Genomic DNA, 23,138 nt, shown 5'->3' on the forward strand with positions numbered 1-23,138 from the left:
ACCAAGAATCTGGATGGCTTCTAATGGAATATGGAGGATGTGCACGGGGAGGGGTGACTGTGTGCGCCAAGTTTCAATGTGCAGAAACCACACACATTCATACAGAAAGCTTCTGGGGCCAGGAGGCCCCCTGCTGACATCCAGCCTGGAGTAAGCAAGGAGCCCTCTGCCTGAAAGAGGAGACAGAGGCAAAGCATGTGTGTGGGGAATGCATGCCAAACGCGAGTGCACTGCAGCATGGGTCTGAAACAGGGGTGCCAAGATCCCCTTGCTCTCCACCCCTCTGCAGACCCGGATGCAATACTGAGTGGAGACAGACACGTTCTCATCTCGCCTGGCTTCCCGATAGACTCAGGAGAGGATTCCAGAAAAGTCTCCTAGCTTTCTGTGATTGAAGTCATAAATTCCGTAGTAGTATTTTATGCATACTTAGCTAACAAACACAGTGGCTTGGATGGAGCCCAGAGACTTGGTGTTAGGACTCTGAATGAATACTTGACATGGCATGAGAGGTATATAAAATGAAATTTAATAATCAGGATTTTACCATTATATTTCCTTCTAGTATAAAATTGATACTATATTAGAAAATAGGAAAAAATTCATAAAAGCAGAAAACAATTGCCCTTTATTCCACTGGCCAAAGAAAAGCACTGTTGAGAGATTTTTTCCTCCTCTCCTTCCCCACTTCCTTGCTATAGAAATGCCCACAAAGTTGTAATCATAATGTACCCTAAGCGGCATTATCTGCTTGCTTAAAAATTTTTATGACCACAATTTTCCCTTTATTAATAAAATTAAATTGCAAAACTTACAGAAAATACTCTGCAAAAAAGAAAAACGCAAGTTCCCACCACCCAGAAATAATCATTCTCAATTCTTAGTCTGTCTTGACATTGTATTCTTGTCCATATTACCTTCAATTTTGCCACTTTTAAATTATTACCTATGTATTATGAATATCTTTCCTAACTGTATTCCATTGTATAGCACCAGATTTTATTGGAATAATTCCTATTTGGGGACACATAAGTTGATTCTAAATTTTCTTAATATAAACAGTGCCACACTTGTCCAATTTTTAAGAATCTATACCCTTTACATGGAATTGCTGAGCCCAAAAGAAAAATCTACGTAAATTTTTAAGACTTTGGGTGTGTATTACCAAATATCTATCTAGGAAGTATGTACCAATTTGTACTGCCAACAGCAAAGCAGGGCCCATTTCTCTACAACTTTGCCAGTATTAGGCACTATCAATCTTAAAAAAAAAATTAATGGAAGAAAATGGAATTTTATTAATTTATTTTGTTTATGGTGTTTTTTTTTTTTTTGTGAACTATCTGTTCAAAAACATCATTTTTTGTACCGGCTAGTTCTGTCCCGTGGATACGCTATTATTTATGCAAACATTCTCTATCCAAAAGGGAAAAGCAAAAATCTAAGGAGTTCAAGCCAAAGAGCAAACAGATTACTAGATGCGTGTACAACAATGTGGCCAAATCTCACTGCCCTCCATTTCTTCTGGAAACTTCTCGTTTTTTTGTGTGTTGGGGTACTTAGAAACCATTCTAATTATACTTAGTATTACTTTAATATAGAAATTAGCCTTTATTATAGCAGGTAAACAACCAGTAGTCTGAGAACAGATGTCCATAAAGGCAAAATAGACTACATTTCTGCTGTTTGTGTGGTAAGGTGTCTTTTTGTATTTCATATGAAATACCAAGTAAGAGAGGAATCGTGTCTCGCCACATGCTCTCAAAAGTGGGCCGTTCATTCTTCCTTTCAAACACGCACACAGGATTCTGGAGGTCTGAGGCCGGACATGTCCTCGGACGCGAGGACATACAGATACTCGAGGCAGAAGCAGGAATGGTGAGGTCAGAGACTCTTGTGCTAACTCCTTTGCCTTGTTCTTTGGGCATCACCTTCTGGCCCCATTTAGCATGAATCTCCTAGAGGTTGAAAAAAAAATTAGAAATCATCCTTGGTTTTGGATCAAACCTCACCACGGTTTTTAGGGGGGAAGGATTTCACTAACACACACTGGAGATCAGTGTGTGTGAACGTGTGAACCTGTGTGTGTGCTTATGTATTTGGTGCTCAGGAATAAAAGGGTTTGAAACCTCCTTGATCATACCAGAAGTTTTGTTTTTGTTTTGTAACACATACTCCTGACCACCACCAAAGCGTCGGGGGTAAAACCGTAACACCGTATTTTCATGTGCTTCTCAGGTGATTCTGCTGATCGGACAGATTCGTTTTCTGGTCTATTTTGCGGATGTCCTCTATGCTAAGGATCATTCCGTTCTGTTATCTGTTTTCTCTACTGGCTCTTCAACAAGTGTCTGCTTCACTGTTCAGCTTTTCATATGTGGAATCTACCAGGTTTGCATATTACGTGCAGGACTCAGTGGGCTGCTTCCGTGTGAGGTCTCAGGATTTTTCTTGGTTTTGGACAGTTCATAGCCATTTCAAATAAAGCACTGCTCTGTTCCCATTTTCTCTTTTTGAAATCCCATTGCAACTAAATTCAAACTTCTAATTTAATCCTCCAAATCTCCAAACCCGTCTTCATGATTTCATCGTTGTTTCTCTCTCTGCCACACTCTGGGTAATTTCCTCAGATACAGCCTCCATGTCGTCAGTTCTCTAACTGTGCCAATCGCCCTCAAGGCTGGTCAGTGCTGAGTTTCATTCACAGTGTTTCATTTTGAATTGTGCTACTGGGTTGTCAAAACAGCCAATTCTTTTGTTTTTTCCATGAGGGCTTTTTATTTATTTCTCCCTTTAATCTCTTTCATGATGGTAAATGTACTTAATCTAGTAGTCGGAAGCTATCTATAAATGTATCTCAGGTTCTGGCGCTGCTATGCTTCCCCCATGTATCTATCGATTCTCCAATTTTGTGGACCTCTTCCCCGATTTGTACTTGGTGAGCATTTTTTCAGTTGAATGCTTGGGTACTTCAAGATGTGGTAGTAATCCTTCAGAGAAGTCTGACGTTTGATTTTCTTTGGTGAAGCCCAGGGGTTTCACTGTTCAGAAATATTTATGGTGTCCATATTAACATCTTCATTTGAGGTGCCGCTGCTATGAGGAGGGTCTAAAATTTGGGTGCCACACCTATGCCTAGAACAGATTTTTTAAATTGCCATTTATTGTGGGAAAATTTTCCCCACTCAGATATCTATCAGTGAGAAATGTGCTGGTAGCTTTAGTAAGTGAACCCTGCTTTATGGTTCCCTCACAGAGCGGGAGCAGGTCTTCCTTGGTTCTAGAGTGAATTTCGGTTCCGACTCCTTACCTTCCTCAGGCCCAAGGGCCATGTCTGATATCCTCTGTTCGGGCCTCGACTCCTGTACTTCATTTTTGGCACATGAGAGATTTGTGTCTCCGTTTCTCAGTCTCTCTCTCCCCTTCTTCCTTGCCTATATGTGAAAGAGTTTCATCGGATTTTTAGCCAGCATTTTCATGTGTCTGTAGCACACAGAAGTTAGGAAAGCGGGGTGAAGTACATGGAATGAGAGAGCATTATCGGGCAGGTCTGGAGACCGCCAACGGACTCAGTAAAAGACACACGAGTTGGAACTGTGGCTTCACCCCTTTCGGAGTAAGTTCGGTTGAGTCATTTAACCCTCTCTATGCTTTAGTCTTCTCAGCAGGAAAACAGGAATAGTACTGGTGAGCTTCCTTAGATGCCCTCCCTTCCGTCCTCCATTCCTACAAAAGCTGGGGAAGACTGCAAGTTTCTCATTCAATATTGTCCTTTAAAAAATAGCTAATGGATGTAGTGGTTGACTGAATGATCTTACTACTTTTCCTTTCACCAATGTATTTCCACGTACCAATGGACTGAGAAAAACTCTGGTTAAAAAAAGCCAAACTGGAAAGAAATGATGAATTCCATTTTCTAAGAAGTTTGTTGCAAGGGAGTGAGAGGGGTGGACCCCCCCGCCCCTTCTTGCTGCGCTCTCTCTCCCTGGAGTGCGAATGAGGGAAACCGTATATTGGTTCAGAGGTTCTGCTTGGGTAAAGGTTTAAGAGCCAATAAATCTGTCAGAGTAGATCTCAGGCTGAGCCCAGGTGAATAGGCTCACAGCAATTTTTCCAGAGCCTCAGGGTAGCAGGCAGCACAAGCAGAGAGGTCGCGCTGCCTGCTCAGCCCCTGCCCGGGAGCTGAGACATCAGCCCACGGGAATAGGAGGAGCTTTTCCCAAAAAGTTGTGTTTACGGTGGTAAAATCCCTTGTCAAACAGCAGAGCACTCAGATTTAAAAAGCAATTAGAGAAAAAAACAAACAGAGGCACATAAAACTCACAGGTCCTCTCAGTGAGTCTGCGGGTTTGCAGACTCCAGGTGAACGTTACTGTTCATCGCGGAAGGCAGGTTGGTGGTATCCCTCGAGCCATTTAGTATACATGTCCTTTGTTTCCGCTCTCCACTTACGGAAATGTATGTCATAGACAAACACAAAAGCACTAGGCTTGTCCAGGGTGGCTGAATGTCTCTCTGTTTTGCACTTTAATAATGACAAATTTAGAAGAGATTATAAAAATCTTACCAGGATACATTATACAATGGAATGTTCTGTAGGTACTCTACGTGCTCGTTTGGAGTGGTGCCTAAGAGCATGAACTTTGGAGCCGGACTGCCTGCGCTCCCGTGTCTCTGTTTAGCTGTGTAACACGGGGCAGACAGCTTCCCGTCCCTCTGACTCTGTTTGCTCACACCCACGAGTTAACAGGAACACCGGAGCCATAGGGTTGCCGTGAGCATCACAATGAGTTGATATGTAAAGGGCTTACAACAATGTCTGACTCATTGTCAAGTACTAAGCTATTGAGTATTATTGTTAATAACGGGGAATAGCAAGCTAAGGCTAACTGCTTGGGTCTGGGCATCGTACCTGTGGGGTTTGAGGTGGGAGCAAGCTCTGTGTTCATTTTCTACCATTTGGATTGGTTACTGTGTACACAACACTTCATTAAGAAAAATCATTATTCAGAAGTATACGGGATAGGAAGACAGTTGTTCTGAAAGTCTGGCTTAAAACAGGGACTTGAAACAATCATACGTACTGATGGCCGTATATTTAATGCATCAGGAACCAATTCCTGGGAGCAATCCCCTACATCTGTAGTGAGTTTTACACTCAGCAAACTGTTTTTATATTCATGAGTTCATTTAATCCAACTAACTGGATTATTTATGACTTCACTTAATCCCCATGAAGTGAATTTTCATACGTATTATTCCAAATAAATAGATGGGTGGGAGAGAGTGAGAGTGGATTGTTGCTTTAATTTTCCTCTGCTCATGGCAAAGCTGGGCAGGCAACAAAATCGAAGCTTCGAGTGTTAAGATAAAGATCAGATACCTTCTGGGGAACAGAAGTAGATGAAAAGCCCGGTTTCTCCAGGCAAAGCTCTTTCCACCAAACCATAATTACCCTGTGGATTGCCAGTTCCACCCTATGCATGAACACTATAAATATCTGGCTTGGCAAGAAGGTGGGTTTCTAGTGGGTCAACGGGAAAGAATAGCCGAAAAGAAAGCTCTCAAAGTTCATAAAGTAAGCTTGTGACTGCCTCAGGATAAGATGACGAGCGACAGAACACGTAGTTGGCTTCTGGGCATAGAACCCTCAAGGGGGGTAATGCTGGTAAGGTAAAACCCTAGAATAAGACAAAAAAAAAAAAATGCTCAAAGTGGTGGAACCAACAGTATAATTAAAAAGAGTAGCTATGGGTTGTAGCAGAGGTCATTAAGACGACGAACTCATTTAAAGCAACAGGCCCAAAAGCCTGCTATCTCCGTGATAGATGTCTGTGTGATGTGGCAAGTTGCTTCTCTCTCTGCTTCTCTCACTTCTCAAGTGCCTTTAACGCACCCAAGTTGAATGAGATGGATAAGGTCATTGCTCTCAAGGAATTGCCATTCTGGCGGGGGCACTAAACAGCCACGGAACGTGTAAACTAGATCAGCTAGTGATAAGCATTACCCACGGAATTAAAATAGGCTGATGGGAAAGATAATGATGGAGTACCCCAGGTGCCCAGGGAAGCGTTCTCTGAGGAGGTGACACTTTAGGTGAGAATACAAGAAAGCCTGAGCCCTGTGTGAATGACAGAGAAGCTCATTCTAGGCAGAGGAAGAGCTAGTGCAAAGAAAGACTCTTGAGAGGGAATAAGCTGGGAGGAACCAGCCGGACCACGGACGGTGCTGTAGTCATAGAGACTTCTGGAAGATTTATGATCTGATGTGACTCATGGCTCAGAAAAGTTTCCTGTGGTTGCTATGTGCAAGACAGGAAGCAGAAATACCAGGTAAGAAGCCAGCATAGTAGTCCAGAAGAAATATGCTGTCTAAGGCGAGAGTCCTAGAAATGCATAGAACTGGACAGAGTCAAGGTGCTTGCTGGAGGAGGAGCGATAGGGTGTAGATACATGGCTTTTGTGAGTTGAGTGAAAGAGAAGAACTGAGGATAACTGTGAGATTTGCGGCTTGAAGAAATGGCTGGATGTTTGTTAGTGCCGTTTTCCAAAACAGGAAGAAAGAGGTATACAAGGGGTCGTTAGTGTGTGTGCAGGCAGTCGTGGCTGGATGGAATCCCCTAAAGAGACGTAGTCGAGAAGAGAACGGGTGAGTACAGGATCCCAAAGCAGTCTCACATCAGAGGTCAAGCTGAGTACATGGACCACAGGAGAATGGACAGGGTGTGATGGGAGATTGTGGCATCTAGGGAAGCTTCAAGAAGCAGAAAACAACCCAGAATTTGATTCCACGTAAAGAAAATCATGTTTAAGGGTCCAGGTATATGTACAACTATTATGTTTCTACAGCACTTAAGGGCTTGGGAAGGAGCCCTTAACGATAGAGGTCTAGAGAGTTCCATTGAAAGTCAATAGACAGGACTTCCAATATGTAGAAAATCTGAAGCACCCTCATCAGGAAGATAAATAAACATGCAGTTTTAGCACAGTCACTGCAACAAGGAGATTAATGACTTCAAGAGAAATGTAATAGTCTTAGTAAGTGGGATGGATGTAAACGCAGTAATTACACATTATAAGGAAATAAGAATTATGTAAGTTGGCACCAGTCCAGAAGTCAAGTTTATCCATAGCTTAGCTATCATAGAAGTATTAGAGTTTTTCACTCCATAATTGATGTTTGGGTTTGTGGCACAAATTGAACAGTAATTCTTTTTGATAGAACTGTCTTCATTTCGGAAAACTGCAAAGCTGACTAGGGGTAGCAAGAGCGCTCTGAGGACATGGGTCGCCTGAACCAAACTGCTCTACATTAAAATATCTAAGACTTTCGTGGTGGGGAAAGAAAAGGAGAAGACAGTGCTAAGCACCGTGGGAGGGAGGTATAGAGTCCAAGCTGCAGAAATAGCAGAAGGGCTTTTAGGAACCCCCACATCTAACACTGAATTTCAGTATAATTCTACACAAATAAATAAATACCTCATGTGCTTAGAGAAAAACCTGTATGGACATTTAGAGACTTCATAATGACAAGATAAGTCTTTATCCAATTGCTGGGCAGTTGGCAAGCCATGTCCAAGTACACAAAGCTTCCAATCAGCATTTATTCGCCCAACTGTTAAAATCTTCAGAGAAGGCTGAGGATTACTTGACATTTGAAGAAAGCTTCTAACATAAAAGGGGCCTCAAAACAAGGAAGAAAGGAAAAAGCTTAATCAAACTGTATTTAATGACCTCAGAGAGGTAAGCTATTTATTCTCCAAACAAGGTCAGGATGTTATTAAGAAAGCGTTCTTAGAAATTTAGATAGGAGAGCCAAAATTATATAAAAAAACATACAATTTGTAAAAGGTTTGGAGAAAATAGAAGAAACCAGCAGGCCAACCCAGGAGGCCCAATAACGTACCAAATAGGGTTTAGAAGAGAAAAAGGTGAAGAGAAATATTACAAGGACATTTTCTGGACCTAAAGTATGTCCAGAGTGAAAAGGCCTCCTGAGGACCCACCAACTTTGTAAGTTTCAATAAGGGGGGAAAAAACAGGTCACACACAAGTGATCAAGAGTAAAAATGGCTAGATAGTGCTGGATACAGACAGAAAGAATGCAAACATTTTTTTATATGTAAGACCTAAAAAGTCTGAGAAGCCTCCTAAAGGATGGCTCCCCCAAAGCTCTAAGGTAAACCAAGAAAGAAGGAATGCTACCCAGAAAACCACCCAGGACGGAGAGAAGGAAGTCCCCTGGACGAGTATGACCAGGGGGCACAGGGGTAGAAAGGCAGCAATGCAGGCGAACCAGATGACAGGGGACATACAGCAGAAAGAGCTTTACAGAAAGTTTCCAACTAATTACCTGGTAGATTTGCTGGTGTAGAAAGTTACATCAGGGCTGTGTTGCTTGAGCTTGGGAGAGTGGCTGCAGGAGCCCAGCTGGCCTTCTTCGAGTCCTGACTCTGCCATTTAGAATCTCACCGCGCTCGTCCATTACCCTCCGTGCTTCACATTTCCCGACGATGAAATGTATCCGTCATGTACCTACCTCACTGTGCTTGTGAAATTAAGTCAGTATACTTAAGGTGCTAAAAAACAACAACCAAAAAACAAAAATCGAAAACCAGTGCCTTGAATATTTACACTATTGGAGGCACTGGAAAGACTTACCATGTATGGAGAAAACAAGATTTTTTTTTTTTTTTAAATGACTAAATTCTCAGGCTCCTTGGCTCAAGTGACTATTCCGGTGTCAGATAGTACAAATACTGTAATGATGGAGGAATGGTAAATGTATACGAAACATAACTTTATCGTAATAGAATGTGAACGGAGGTAGCATTCTACTTAGAATACGGAAATACTAAAATGAAGGGCTAAATATGTTTACTCCTTGAAGACCAGCATGTGGTTAACCATGGCCATTTGGTGCCATAATTAATGAAAATTTTTTTAAAAAGGAAACATGGGGGGCCAGGTGCTTTTACAGTAATTCCAGAGGACCGACTTCTGACAAGGGTCTCGAAGTTAGGGTCCGTGGCCCTATACACTCTGAGTCTGCATTGCTGGGGAACAATGTTAGAGAAAAGCTACGCTCTGTGAGCATTTCATTCCACGGTCCCAGGACCTGAGTCTCCCTTATCCTGGAAAAGCTGCTTTTCTATCTGGAAAGGGGCCTCCTGAGGCAACTTAGCCTTAAAAAAATAAGGGGGGAGAACTTTTCTTTTTGATCTCCACCATCTAGGACATGGGTTAAGTTTGGCTTGATACTACAGCCGCTCCTTTAGAAAAAATAATAATACGTTTTGGTTTGAAATCCTATTTTCGAAAACAAAGTCATGACAAATACTTAAAGGTGTATGACTGACATATAAACGAAGGGATAAATATCCCTGTCATGCTCTGAAATTAAATAGATAAAAGGCATTGTGCCGAAGAACAGCCCGCAGAATGAGAGAGAAGGTTGTCCGCGTAAGGATAAAGTTTAAGTGAGACCTGATCTTGTCTGAGCTCCATCTGCTGTTTCAAAGCCAAGACAAGCTCTGAGTGCCCTCGTTGCAGCCCCCAGGTAGCCATGCTGGTTGTCCTTCTATGTCAGGGACCGTCCCGGGGGCTTGCTTCCATCCCTAGCTTGGCTGCTTCGTGGTACTCAGCCCCCGCACTGTCTTGAAGGGCCGAATAAGACCACAAGACTAGCCAGCAAGGACGAAGTCCCTTTATGAGGCATTTTCCTGTCTGGGGGACAGGTGTGTTTGGATTGCAATGAACGAACTGAAATTTCCACGGCTGAGCCAAAGACCGCTGCTCCAGAAACCCAGAGGGAGACCTGGGGGTCTTGTGTTTTGTATTACATCTTGGCAACCCTTCTTGGTGCTGCTGACCCATAGCAGAGGCCCCGCTTCTTTGAGATGGGCCTTGAGGCAATCATATTTCCAGCTGTGTCAAGAAGAAACCATGTGATAAAGGCATAGGGACCCCTTGCTTGGGTCACAGAAACACCAAGGCACCCCCTGAGAATGAAATCCCGCTCAAAATATGTGAACACACAGTTTATGGCAGCCATGGGAAGTGAGGATTTTTTTAAGAAACAAAATCCGTACAGATAAATTTTTTTTAGACCATCTGAAATTCTGAGTAAGCGGCCTTGGATGTATAATACCCATGGATTTTGGTGCTTTCAACAATAAGCAGGAGCTCTGAGATTTGGTTTTTAATTCCTTTAAGCATTTCCCTATAAAACCGATTCATGCCAGCCCTTTTTTATAGAAAGAATTTTTTAGTGTACTTTCTCACCTTTTCTTTCCTAGGCCAGTGCTATGGTAAAAAGAAGGGAGATCGGGGACAGGAACAGATATTTATGAGTGCCCATTATCAATTTTAAACACGAGGAGACTGAAGCACAGTTGAAAATATGTCTAAACTCAGAAGGCTAATGAGCAGTAGAGGTGAGAGTAAAATGAGGTTTCCCTGAATCTGAAATGGATGCTCTTTCCATCATAGCACGGTCCTTCTCATAAATCCAAGCACAGAGCTTTGTTTTCTCTTCTGCGCTGCCGCTAACGAAGATGGTGCAATCCATCTATTCATGGAAGTCATGGAAGCCAGTCCCGCAATTTCCAACTGTGGGAGTGGATGCACTTGTCTCTACTTTATCAATTAAGGTTCCTGCTGCGACATGTTTCTCTATCTTGCCAAGTATTTAAACGTCTCCATTATGCACTGCTTCTCACCTTGCCCAGTGAAAGTTGGCAAGCACTGTTATCCTTACTTAATAACTCCAGTTACCCAGGGAATAGCCTGGATTAGAAGCGAGGATACCCAAAGCTCATGGCTAAGCACTTGGAGTCTCCCGTCTAGACTCAATGAATAATTCAGAGGTCTGTTTGGTGGAAATCCAGTTAGGAGTCTGGCAGATAGGATGGCTTCAGAGCTGTGGCATCCGGGACACTATTCCTGCCTTGGTTTCCTCCTAGCTCTCTGACTGCTTCTCAGTAGGGGCAACCACCTAATTTCCCCATCCTTTAAGAGTTGGTGTAACACAAGGTTCTGGTCGCAGCCCTCTCCTTGGTTATTCTCTTTGTTCATTCAGCCAAAAAGTATGTGAGCTCCCATTACTCGTGCATGTCAACTGCCTGTTGGTGTTCAGGTCTATTTCTGGCTCTCTCCCTGTTGTGCTGTATGTTATAGGCTCCCTTGCCCTCTAGCGTCTGGTTACTTTCGACTTACAGGTGGTATGGTGTAAAACTGGAGGTGGGGAAAGGAAAGAAAACCAGATGCTTCTTCCACTCTCTCTCCCCCACTTCCTGTGGAACTTCGGGTCCTGGACCCCCTCTGGTGACCGCTCCAGGCAGCCCCCCTAATGTGGTTCTAGCTCCTGCCAGACAATGTGCTCCCTTCCTCCATGGTCCCTCTAGCCCCAGGGGTGATGGCAGCTTCCAGGTGTTAGTGACCTGTACGTTACCTCATTGCTCCCTGTTTGGCTTTCCAGCTTTTCCATCCCCTTCTGTATTAAATCCCATCTGCTTAGAAGAGGTAGAGGACTGCTTTCCTGGCTCTATCCTGGAAGACCCAGACAGCTTTCTTAGGTACAGCTATATGAACCAAACCTGATGTGTTAGCAGGAAAGGAATTTGTCACAAAAGATATCGGAAAGATCAAAGAATCTCTGAGAATAGCAATGCTCAAAAATATCCCAGTAGAACTGTTCAATGAAGCCATGCTCTATGCATTGTTGGGGGGAGGGGGGTACCATGTGTGCCACCAACACTGGCTGCTGGAAACTCCCATTCAAATTATTGTCTCTGCTACCATCTGTCAACAGAATCAATTCTCGGCATTTCTTCATGACATGGGCTTCCAGTTGAAGGAAGTGGAGGGATGTGTCTGATTAGCACAGTAGAGGTCATGTACTCACCCGCGGCTGCAAGTGCACGTGACCTTTTCAGTTCCCATCATGAGAAATGGGCTCTTTACAGGCAGCAGGAAAATTTAAATATAAGGATTTGGATGCTGAGTGGACATTTTAGTTTGGACAGCCATTTAGACAAGGATTCAAATGTAAGTGGTTTATTTGGGAGTTGGGGGAACCCCTGAAATCAGTGGTGAGGAAGTGGGGCAAGTAAGATAAGGAAGGCAAAACAGCCAATGGAGGGTAAATTATCCACCGAGTTATTGCCATGGGGTAACGAACTAATTCCTCAGAGGAGCAGCTGGGGTGGAACTTAATTCCCCATCACTCCAAGGCTCCTCCCTCAGGCGTGGCCTGAGTGGCCCGTGCCCGCCAGAGCAGACCTTCAGGCAAATAAATGTAGGAGCTGGCTGCTGAAAGTTGGACAGGTGGGAGATGGAGAGGGAAGGGGGAGCTGATAAGGCAGGGCGCCGGCTGCATCTGCTGCAGGCACAGCGTGACTAGCAAAGGTCCACTAGGAGCTGCTAAGCACTAAATGCACAACAATGGACAATAGAGAAGCATTCCTGGCCTCCCTAAGCAGGTGCTCTTGAGATTCAGAGCCGTGACTAGGCCAGTGGGACAAGAGCAATAATCGGGCAGCCTCAGGTGCTAGGGCTAGACTCTTGGCCTGTGCGACCCATGAGGATGGGGCCAGCCCCCTACTCGTTTTTAAATCCCTACTGCTTATGGTGGTCAGTATTCAATATATGTTTTCTGGCCCAATAACAAACTTGGGCACAGCTTTGGAATGTTACATTCATCGTCTGTTTCCTCACTATAACCCAACAAGGTACGTATGTCCCCATTTTGGAAGAAAGTAAAGGCACTCATCATTACTCCTGTCTCAGCTTTGAAGTATTTTCTCCAAAAGGTTTACCTATTCACTGTACCCCATTACCAAGCCTGGGCTCTCCCTATCAGAGAACTGATCTTCTGGGCTGCAACTGGCAACTCTTCCTTGTATAGTCTCACGAGCAGGGTTCTTTGGGAGCAGAAACTATGTCTGTTTAGCACTGTATGTCCAGCATCCAGGCTGGTGCTGACACATTCTTTGCAGTGATTATTTTCTGCATGGCTTGAATAAAGTAACTTGACAGGTCACACATATCTAAAAGGTGGTAATACTGAGGCTTGAACTTCATCTGACCCCCAAACATCTCTGGTGCTTCGCTGAGCCTTACACAACTTATCTGCCTGTGGCAACTAGAAGAGTTGAGTTGGCTTGAAGGCTGCTATTTTAAGGTCAAAAGAATTGGGCAGGAAGTGTTTAAGAACTTGCCATAAGCATCACCATGAGGGAGGACCAAGCTCAACTGTAGACCTTGAGAGGACAGGGCTCCATTCCCAAAGCCTTGGCTGAACTGGAAAAGCTTTAACATTCCCTGTAGATTGACATTCTAAGGTTTTTAAGTAAGTTAATCTCTAGGTAGAAGTAGAACTGTTCGCTCCAGCACCAATAACCAATTTACCTTATTACCTTACTCGACCAAATAATTTTAAAATGTTGGAACTAAAGTATTTAAAGGAACATGAAAGATATATCTGGTACCTTAAGGCACTGCGGAAGAGTCATGTCAAACTTCCAGCTGTCAGACCTACACGGAGCCACATTCAAAACGAAGAGGAAGAGGGACACATCTTCTGCCTCAGTTATCGGGTCTTATTCTCTCACTTTGGCAACATCAATGAGCGTCCTCCGTGCGTGCACTTCCCCTGTTGCTTCAATTCTAGAATGGCCAAGCAGCAGCACAGAATTAATAACTGGGAGCAGGAGGTGAGAGTTGGACAGGAAATGCGAGGGCACATGTTTACAGACCTGACAATGTACACATCCTGATTTTAGAGCGTGAAAATGTGGCCCCCAAGAAAGTCCTAGAATTGAAAAAAAAAATGCCAATTACGTATAAAATCTTATAGTGATACTAATGAAAAGCCTATATATGAGATTATTAGGTATAACTCAAAATGGGAACAAAAAGAGGTTTCACATAAATTACAATTTTGAGCAGGTAAATACACGTTTAAATTTCTTAAAGTATTTGGATTGGTTTCTGAACAACTACTAAACTGAAAAATTATTCACCAATCCAAAGATACGTATATAATAATGCAGGTGCTTTGATAGTGTGAACTTTCTTGGTAAACACTGAAGTAGGATCTAGTTTCTACTTGATCTCTTTTCTTATGGAAAAAAAAGATGCCTGTGCCCCAACAGCTTTTAAGTGGAAATCCATATAGCCAATCAGATTAATAGTTAACCAGTCATTCTTGTGAACATTGGGTTGCATTTCACCTGGTTCTCACCAATACGGTCAAAGACAGCCCAGTGAGAATCAAGTGTGGGAAAAAAAAAAAGTATATATATGCCAAATTAAAAGAGGGTTTGAAAGAGAAAATATGTGGCCCTGGTACTATTGCCCCTTCTTCTGAGCCCTAATCAGTCCCGGAACCAGATGTATCTTCAGAATCCATCTTAACATTTCTTCAAAAAGCCATTTCAGGCAATCGGAAACAGAACTTAAGATAGAATTCTTTGACTCCATCACTGAGGACTGAATAGATACCTCCCACATAGATTGGATCCGATCCTGGCTACACTGAGCTTTTCACCCATCCTTGAGTGGGCCAAGCAACGTCAAGCATTTGTGCCTTTGATATTTCCAGGTAGAGGGAACATACTAACTGTGGAAACCTTTTTTTAAAATTTCATTATTCGTGAAAAAGCATGTACAAGCCAGGGGAGGGGCAGAGGGAGAAGCAGGACGCCCGACGTGGGGCTCAATCCCAGGACCCTGGGATCATGACCTGAGCCCAAGGCAGACGCCCAACCAACTGAATCACCCAGGCCCCCTGGAAACCTTATTTATTCTTTGTGGCTCTACCCAAATTGCCACTTGAGTTTGTAATTGTTTATTTCATGAGTTCCAGCTGGAGGGGCCTGGGAAATCTAAAAAATTCTAGCAAATAATGACCATCATTACATTTAAATATAAAAAATATTTCGGCCCCCACACCAAGCTCAAGAGGGAAATGATGAGATTTATGAGGGAATTCCTTTCCCTATCTCTTTTTCAAAGCTCTAGCTTCTACTACAAAGCAAGTCAACATATAAAAATTTAGTATAAACCTGAGTTTCTACTGTAAAATGTTTACCAAGGACAGAAATGGAATCGTAACACCATTTTGTCGTGAGCCACAGAAATTGCAGGAGTTAGCAAATGTTCTAGGTCAGTCGTTCCCAGAATCATAGGGGGACGCCTAAAGAATATACATTCCTCGGCCTCGTATTGGCCTGTGAAGCAGCATGTTTGGGAAGAGAGTCCCAAGAATTAGTTGTATAAACCTAGATAAGTGAAGAGCCACCAGGCAGGCTGACTGAGCTGGGGCTATAGCAAGTATTCGCTACAAGTATAAGTCGAGGAACAGAAATATTTGGACACACAAGACGACTGGCAGTCAGTTTACTCATTTTGCTCTTTCGGCATTGTAGTTATGGGAGAAAAAGGACTGCTCAAAATTTCAACAAATGTCTCACGGTTGTCTTCAGCCAGCACAAGAAAATATTTGGGGACAGAACTTTGTTAAAATTCAATCTGATTCATCTACCTGTGAATAATCATTTTGTTTTACATGTCAATTGCCAAAGAGACCTCTGCTACACCGTGACCTCATCTTCTTAAATAAGAACTTGGATATGCTCAAAGCAATAGAAACTTCCAGTAGTAGTGTCTCTAAAAATGAGAATCTCTGCATGTCTAACTTACAGCTGGTTTGGGGCTACCAATTCCTACCATAAAGTAAGATTCCAAGCGAGTAGACTGGAGGAGTTGGAGGTTTCTGACAGTTCTCTAAGTGCTACTCTCTGGGTAATCCACACATATTTGGTGAGTAGTCTCCTGTTAATCTGCTCTATTCATGCATGCCCCAGGGGGAACCAAGGGACGTTGAGGATACAAATAAATGGATGAACTGACTCAAACCCTAATAAGTAAGTAAATAGGAGGAATGCACTGGACTCTCAAGCACCATATTAAGTTCAACATAACCTCGTGTATCCCGTGGCTGGCAGGTAAGAAGGAGGACACCTATATGCATTGAAAAGAATATCTGAAATTCCTTTGAAAAACATTCATTTTCATGAATCTCCTTTCTGTGCTCTTTGCTTGGTTGGACTCTGAGTTTGTATTTTTGTCTCTAAGATTATTTCTCAAATGCAAACAAAGGTAGGCTCCCACCATCTCTGTAAAGATAAATTTGACAATTCACATGGGAAATACAATGCTAACATTTGCTGGGTTTCTCACATAAGAATTTACAGCTTTTACAATGCATTGCTTTTGGAGTGAAGTTATAATACTCACAATTCAACTGGGCAACTGAGACCATCTGGCTAACTTTCCATGTTTTCTCTGCAGATATGGGGTGCAGATAATATCGACAAGGAGAGAATTTCTTGGAGCAGGCTGTCTTTTCCAAAAATGGCCACATTAATATTCCAGTCACATACATTCTTGCAGAACTTGCCCAGCAAGCGAGGTCGAGTCTAATTTTCCCCTTCTTGGACCTGGGTGGTGCCTTGTGAGCACCCTAAGAGAATGTGGAGAAAAGATGTTGTGTGCTTTTTTAAGATTTTATTTATTCATTCGACAGAGATAGAGACAGCCAGCGAGAGAGGGAACACAAGCAGGGGGAGTGGGAGAGGAAGAAGCAGGCTCCCAGCGGAGGAGCCTGACGTGGGGCTCGATCCCATAACGCCGGGATCACGCCCTGAGCCGGAGGCAGACGCCTAACCGCTGTGCCACCCAGGCGCCCCATATGTGCTGTGACTTCTAAGGTGAGGACATACAAGCTGACAGAGCTTGAACCTGGCTCTTTGGGGACACTCACCTTTGGGAGAAAAGCAGCCACGTGGAGGGGCCCCAGCCCACAGCCAGCATCCACCGTCTTCTACTTCTCCACCCCACCTGATGCCAAGTAGAAGGGATACGATGTCCCCATGCTGTTCCACCAAAATTGTAAACCTGTGAAATAAACACGAGCACTGGCTTAAGCTACAGTTTTGGGGTGATTTGTTCTACAGCAACAACTGGAATACTTACCTTCTGTCAATACTTGAAGTCACTTTTCACCAGGGAAATAACAACAGCATTTAGCAAGGATTCTCGTATCTACTATGCGTTTGGTCACTGTTGGGCCCACATCATGTGAAACCTATGCTTTTTCCATTTGGACACTGTAAATGCTTTCTTTAAAAGTTCTAAAATACATACTAAAATTCACATTTTACAGACTTTTCAGTGAAAAAGAAAAAGGAATGTCCTACGTCTTTCTGAGGTTATCGTACCGAATCCGGTGTGCATCCTTCAGACCCTTCTCCACATCTTAGACTTTTCCCCTGTAGGTCATGAGTTTCTTCTTTAGTTTGGTAAAGTAAGCCTAATGATCCAGATATGAATATGATGGTGGTTGCCAGTTTCTGTGTGCCAGGCAATGAGGAACAGGGGTAGCCTGAAACTGGTTACGGTGGGAACATCTACACTCTGATTTTTCATATTTGTAAATATGAAAAATCAGAGCTTTCGTTTTAGGGAAAACCAGTTGTTAAATTTACTATCAGGGACCATGTTTCTCTGGGCTTATTAATTCTTCTCTAGCACCTGGAAGGCTCTCATTAGATGTTTGTTGAATGAATGAATGAATGCTCTGATCACAGACTCAGACAATATTCCAGCTGATGGACTTCTAAAACGAAAGTGACCTACCAGTTTTATGGACGAGCATGCTTCTAAAATGCAACTTCTAATTATTCTGTTTTCCGGCATGTCCTTATTTGGATAATTACCCTTTCTGTGGATGACCAGAGGCAGGCACAGTTCCCCAACAGTTGACTTATCATGGTGAAAATTCACATTGAGGTGAAACCTCACAACCAAAAAGTATCATCCTTCTCTTCTATCAGCTTTTGTCATACTCAGATGTTCCTTCAGGAGTGACCTAGTCAAGAAAAAAAAAGTTAAAAAGCACATACAGAGAAGTCCACATGTACTGTGGGCAGATACGCGCGTGCGCATGTGGCATAGGTAGACCTTTTTGGGGAAATCTACATACATAATAAATATCTTTCTTAAATAGAAATGGTGGGAGGGTTGGTGGGAGATGGGGAAGAAAGTGTGAATAATGAAATATAAAAAGGAGAGCAATCCAGGCCTTATCTGTCAGAGGCGGGAGATCGCATCTACAAAATGGTTGCCTCCAAAATTAAATATAAGCAACATATGCACTTTAGGCCTAAAAGATCCAAGGCAAAGTGGTAATGATCAAGTGGGGGACAAAGGCTTTCCCAAAGAGCAAAACTCGGGACATTATTTAACCATCATAACCTGCTCCTGGTTTTGGGTCACTGACAATAATTATGATTTATAGAATGATAAATGTCTGCATGGCACTTCCCCAAATTCCATCTCGCTTAAAATGCAAATGCTTTCCAAAGCCGATTTATCTTTTCAATTAACCTTGTGGGTTCCAAGAAAATCTTTGGGGGCAGGCTGGATATGAAGAGATGAAGGAGAGTGGTATCGATATTGATTTGCTCACCAATTATTCTTTAAGGCTGATCCTTTCCAATGTGGGCTAACAAATGGACATCTAGTCGAATTCTTCCTTCTTTTTTTTTTTTTTTTGAAACTCCAGGAAATGTTAGGAATCTTAGTTGTTTTTCCATGAGAAAAACTCAATAGCGTATTATAAATACTGGTGTGGCTTTGGTGAAAGTCCTACATCACCATTGGAGAGCAGATGTTCTCTGATTCCTGGCTTTTGAGACATATCAATAATTTCCACCACTAAAAATGCAGCCATAATTCTGGTAGCATTTCCAAAAGCAAAGGCTCTGAAGAAATCCACAAAGTTAGGAAAAGCTTTGTGTTTCCCCTGTAGAAATCAAAGGAGATGAATTTAAAGGAATGTCTACAAAGCCCTTTCACATCAGTGAAATGAATTAACTTACCAAGAAGTCTTAAATGAAAGAGGAGAAAAAGCAGGGCACAATGTGAAAGTCCAAGGATGAGTCAATATTAGAAAACGTGTTAGTATAATTCACTAAATTAGAAGTCAGAAGAGAAAAAACAACTTTTTCGTCCTTCTCATTCTACCCCCTTCCCATCCCTTCCCAAATAATTCATCCCAAAAGCTATTAGCTGGGTCCCAGGAGAAGTGGGAGTGTGTTGGAACGTGAGCGGCGTGAACATAGCATGACTGGGGAGAGGGCAGTGGTGGTGGACTGAAGCTTGGTTTTACCCAAGGGTTTGATCACACAGGTAACTGTCTTCAAGATAATAGAAGGCGGGTTTTGAGTCCTAGGGAAGGGAGTTAGTTATAAATGTGCAAAGGGAGAAAACTAGAGTAAACCTATGCAGTTGAACTGGAGTAAAAGTATCACTATAAACTCAGGGTTTCCTATAGATGGATGGATGGATGGACAAACAAGAAAATCACATGGACAGAAATGTACACATAAGCGTACATACATTTCTCTAGCTCGGTCCACTAAGGGTTCAGAAGCACTGACACCCAATGAGTAGTCAACATGCCAAGATGACTGAGGATTCTGGCAGAAGCAGAGAATCAACAGCCAAATAGGTAATAGGCCCCTTTTACTCTCTGATGTTCAGACAAAGCTTGGAATGCTGTACTCAATTAGGAGAGGTACACTTACAGCACAGATTCCCGGGACAGTCCGGGGGGTCCTATCATTAACAGCTAAAGGAGATGAGGAGATTCAATCTACTGAAAAGAAGAATTAAGGGAAATAGAAAAATGCTCTTCGGATTTCCAAATGGCTGTCATGAGAAAGAGAGATCACGTTCATTATCTCAGGGGTTCCAAAAATAGAACAAGGACCAATGCACAGAAATTTCCCAGATAGTGTCTAGGACAAGAAAAACGGTTCCAACAATTAGACTCGCTCCACAGAGGCGACGGCGGCGAAGCACAAAGGGGCTATCGGTCTTCCCTCCCAGGCCTCTAATGACTCATCAGGGCTGCGGCAATGTCCATTCCAGCTGCGGGAGAGAACTAAACTGACTCTGAAGACCTTGCAACTTGAAGTCCGTGGACCAGCAGACTGACCTCATCGGGAAGCTGAATAAAAATACAGATTGTTGCTCCCGCCCCTAGACGTACTGGATTACAACTGGCATCTTCACAAGATCCCCGTGTGAGTCACGTGTACGTTAAAGAGGGAGAAGCAGACCTTGAAGATGGCTTCGCACTCTCCAGCTTCTCCATCCACTCAGGTTGGCACTGTCTCCTTTTGCCACTCCTCTTTCACCTTGTATGACCTACTAAAAGTCCTTTTAGTAATTAGTTACTAAAGGCAGAAGACTTGAGGGTGATTTGGGATAGAATGGATATAATGAGCTTCCAAATTTATATCATCGGATAAATGATTATACAGTTGGCCCTTGAAGAACACAGGCGGCAAGGGCACCAATTCTCAATGGTCAAAAATCCATGTATAATTTCTGACTCCCCCAAAACTTCACTGATAGCCTGTTGACTGGAAGCCTGACTGATAACACAAATAGTCAACACATATTTTATAATGTTATATGTATTATATACTGTATTCTTAAAGTAAGCTAGAGAAATAATATTAAGAGCAAATACAGTACTGTCCTGTAAAAAAATCTGCATACAAATGGACCAGTGCAGTTCAACCTGTGTTGTTCAAAAGTCAACTGTATTCCTTATTGGTGAGAGTTTGGGGGTGGGAGGTAGTCCCACTGAAGGTCAGTGATAAACGGGTGTGAATGCAGTCACATATACTCTCCTTGGACCCGATGAATGAGAATGTAGCAAAAGCTCTCACCTTCCTCTAGGTTTCTCATTCATTAGGTCTTTAGGACTATGTGCAGAAGGGAAAATGGCATTCTGCCTTCCAAGCAGCATATGTGCGTGCATTAGGCCTATCTTCCAGGATAGTCCTACTCTTGTAGAGACATAAACGTCCAACTATCAACAGCTGATAGCCCAAAACTGCAAACAAAGAGTGGAAACATAACCAGACCTCACGTGTAAGACAAGAACCAGGGTGTTTAATGACTACTGAATGTTAAATGTTCATCATCTTCCAGTCCCCAACTCATAACACCTTAGGCTGGGAACGACCAACTGCCTTCCAACACCACATGTCCCCTGGCTTTCCTGTTACCTCAATCCAGAATACCCTCAAGATGTGTCCTTACCTGGATAACCTCTGCACCACCTTTAAGACTCAGCTCCGTATGCATCCGCTCCTCCAGGCAGCACTCCTTCACCCCCAAGCCGGACGACATGCTGCCCCTCTGGGTTCCCACAGCACCCTGTATCACCAGAGACCAGCACTGTCTGACAGAAATAGAACAGGAGCCACGTACATTTAGGTTTTCTAGTAATACAGCTTTTAAAAATTAAAAGGAAACAGGTGAAATTAATTTTTTTTTTTGGTAAGGAGGGTAAGGAAGAAGTTAACTGATCATTATTTCTGGATGACATGATACTCTATGTAGAAAACCCTAAAGACACCACTAAGAAACTATCAGAAGAATTCTATAAAGTTGCAGGACACAAATACCTGGAAGTCAGTTGCATTTCCGTACACCAATAAGGAAGTAGCGGAGAGTGAAATTAAGAAAACAATTCTGTTTACAATTGCAACACCAAGATAAAATACCTAGGAATAAATTTAACCAAGGAGGTGAAAGACCTATACTCTGAAAATTATTCCATGCTCATGGATTGGAAGAACCAATACTCCCTTCTGCACATAGTCCTAGGGAGTGGAGAGCAGCCTAAGATTGCTCGGTAGAGCATAGACCTAATGAATGAGAATCCCAGAGGATGGTGAGAACTTTTGATATGTTCTCATTTGTGGGGTCCAAGGAGAATGTACATGACTGCATTCACACCCGTTCATCTCTCACTGACCTCCAATGGGTTTGGGTAGTATGAACTACCTATAGATTGTATGTACAGTATGAACAATCTGTAGATTCAGTGCAGTCCCTATCAAAACACCAACAGCATTTTTCACACAACTGAATAAATAATACTGAGCTTTGTATGGAAACCACAAAAGACCCCAAAGAGCCAAAGCAATCTTAAGAACAAACCTAGAGATACCACAATCCCAGATTCAAAGATATACTACAAAGCTCTAGTATTAAAACAGTATGGTACTGGCACAAAAACAGACGCATAGATCAACAGAACAGAATAAAGAGCCCAGAAATAAACCCACAACTATATGGTCAATTAATCTACAACAAAGGAGGCAAGAATAGACAAAAGGAAAAGACAGTGTCTTCAATAAATGGTGCTGAGAAAAGTGGACAGCTACATGCTGAAGAATGAAACTGGACCACTTTCTTATATCATACAAAAAAAAAAACAAAACACAAACCTCAAAATGGATTAAAGACCTAAATTTGAGACTGGAGACCATAAAACTACTAGAAGAAAACATAGGCAGTCATCTTTTTGACATTGACCTTAGCAACATTTTTCTAGGTATGTCTTCTCAGACAAGGGACACAAAACCAAACTATTGGGACTACACCAAAATAAAAATCTTTTGCAGAGAGAGGGAAACCATCCACAAAACAGAAAGGCTAACTACTGAATGGGAGAAGTTATTTGTAAATGATATATCTGATAAGGGTTAATATCCAAAATATAAAAAGAACTTATGCAACTCAGCACCAAAAAAGCAAAAAATCTGATTAAGACGGGGCAGAGGATATGAAGAGACATGTTTCCATAGAAAACATCCAGGTGGCCAACAGACACATGGAAAGATGGTCAACATCACTCATCATCAGGGAAACACAAATCAAAACCACAATGAGGTGTCACCTTATATCTGTGAGAATGCCTAGATTCAAAAAGGCAAGAAATAGCAAGTGTTGGTGAGCAGAGGCAGGAGAGGGACGCTTGTGCACTGTTGGTGGGAATGCAAACCGGTGCAGCCGCTGTGGGAAAACAGCATGGAGGGTCCTCAAAAAATTAAAAATAAAAACACCGTATGATCCCGTAATTCCACTGCTGGGTATTTACCCAAAGAAAAAGAAAACACTAGTTTGAAAAGATATAAGTACCCCTACGTTTACTGCAGCATTATTTACAATAGCCAAGATATGGAAGCAATTCAAGTGTCCACC

The 23,138-nt window shown here is 42.6% G+C and overlaps 1 long non-coding RNA gene across 1 annotated transcript in view; it reads right to left on the reverse strand.

The window, feature by feature from the left end:
* Positions 1–522: 522 nt before the first annotated feature.
* Positions 523–23,138, reverse strand: part of LOC103663226 — a 118,464-nt gene continuing 95,848 nt past the window's right edge. Inside the window, exons 8-17 of the long non-coding RNA XR_005831853.1 lie at positions 21,186–21,327; positions 18,535–18,870; positions 17,783–17,934; positions 16,828–16,961; positions 16,302–16,527; positions 13,490–13,667; positions 8,353–8,578; positions 4,325–4,525; positions 3,311–3,434; positions 523–1,958 (exon numbers count right to left, since the gene is read on the reverse strand). This is a non-coding gene — a long non-coding RNA (uncharacterized LOC103663226). The remainder of the gene's footprint in view (positions 1,959–3,310; positions 3,435–4,324; positions 4,526–8,352; positions 8,579–13,489; positions 13,668–16,301; positions 16,528–16,827; positions 16,962–17,782; positions 17,935–18,534; positions 18,871–21,185; positions 21,328–23,138) is intronic.

Source organism: Ursus maritimus, unplaced genomic scaffold (assembly GCF_017311325.1).
Source record: "Ursus maritimus isolate PB19 unplaced genomic scaffold, ASM1731132v1 scaffold_34, whole genome shotgun sequence".
Taxonomy (NCBI): Eukaryota; Metazoa; Chordata; class Mammalia; order Carnivora; family Ursidae; genus Ursus; species Ursus maritimus.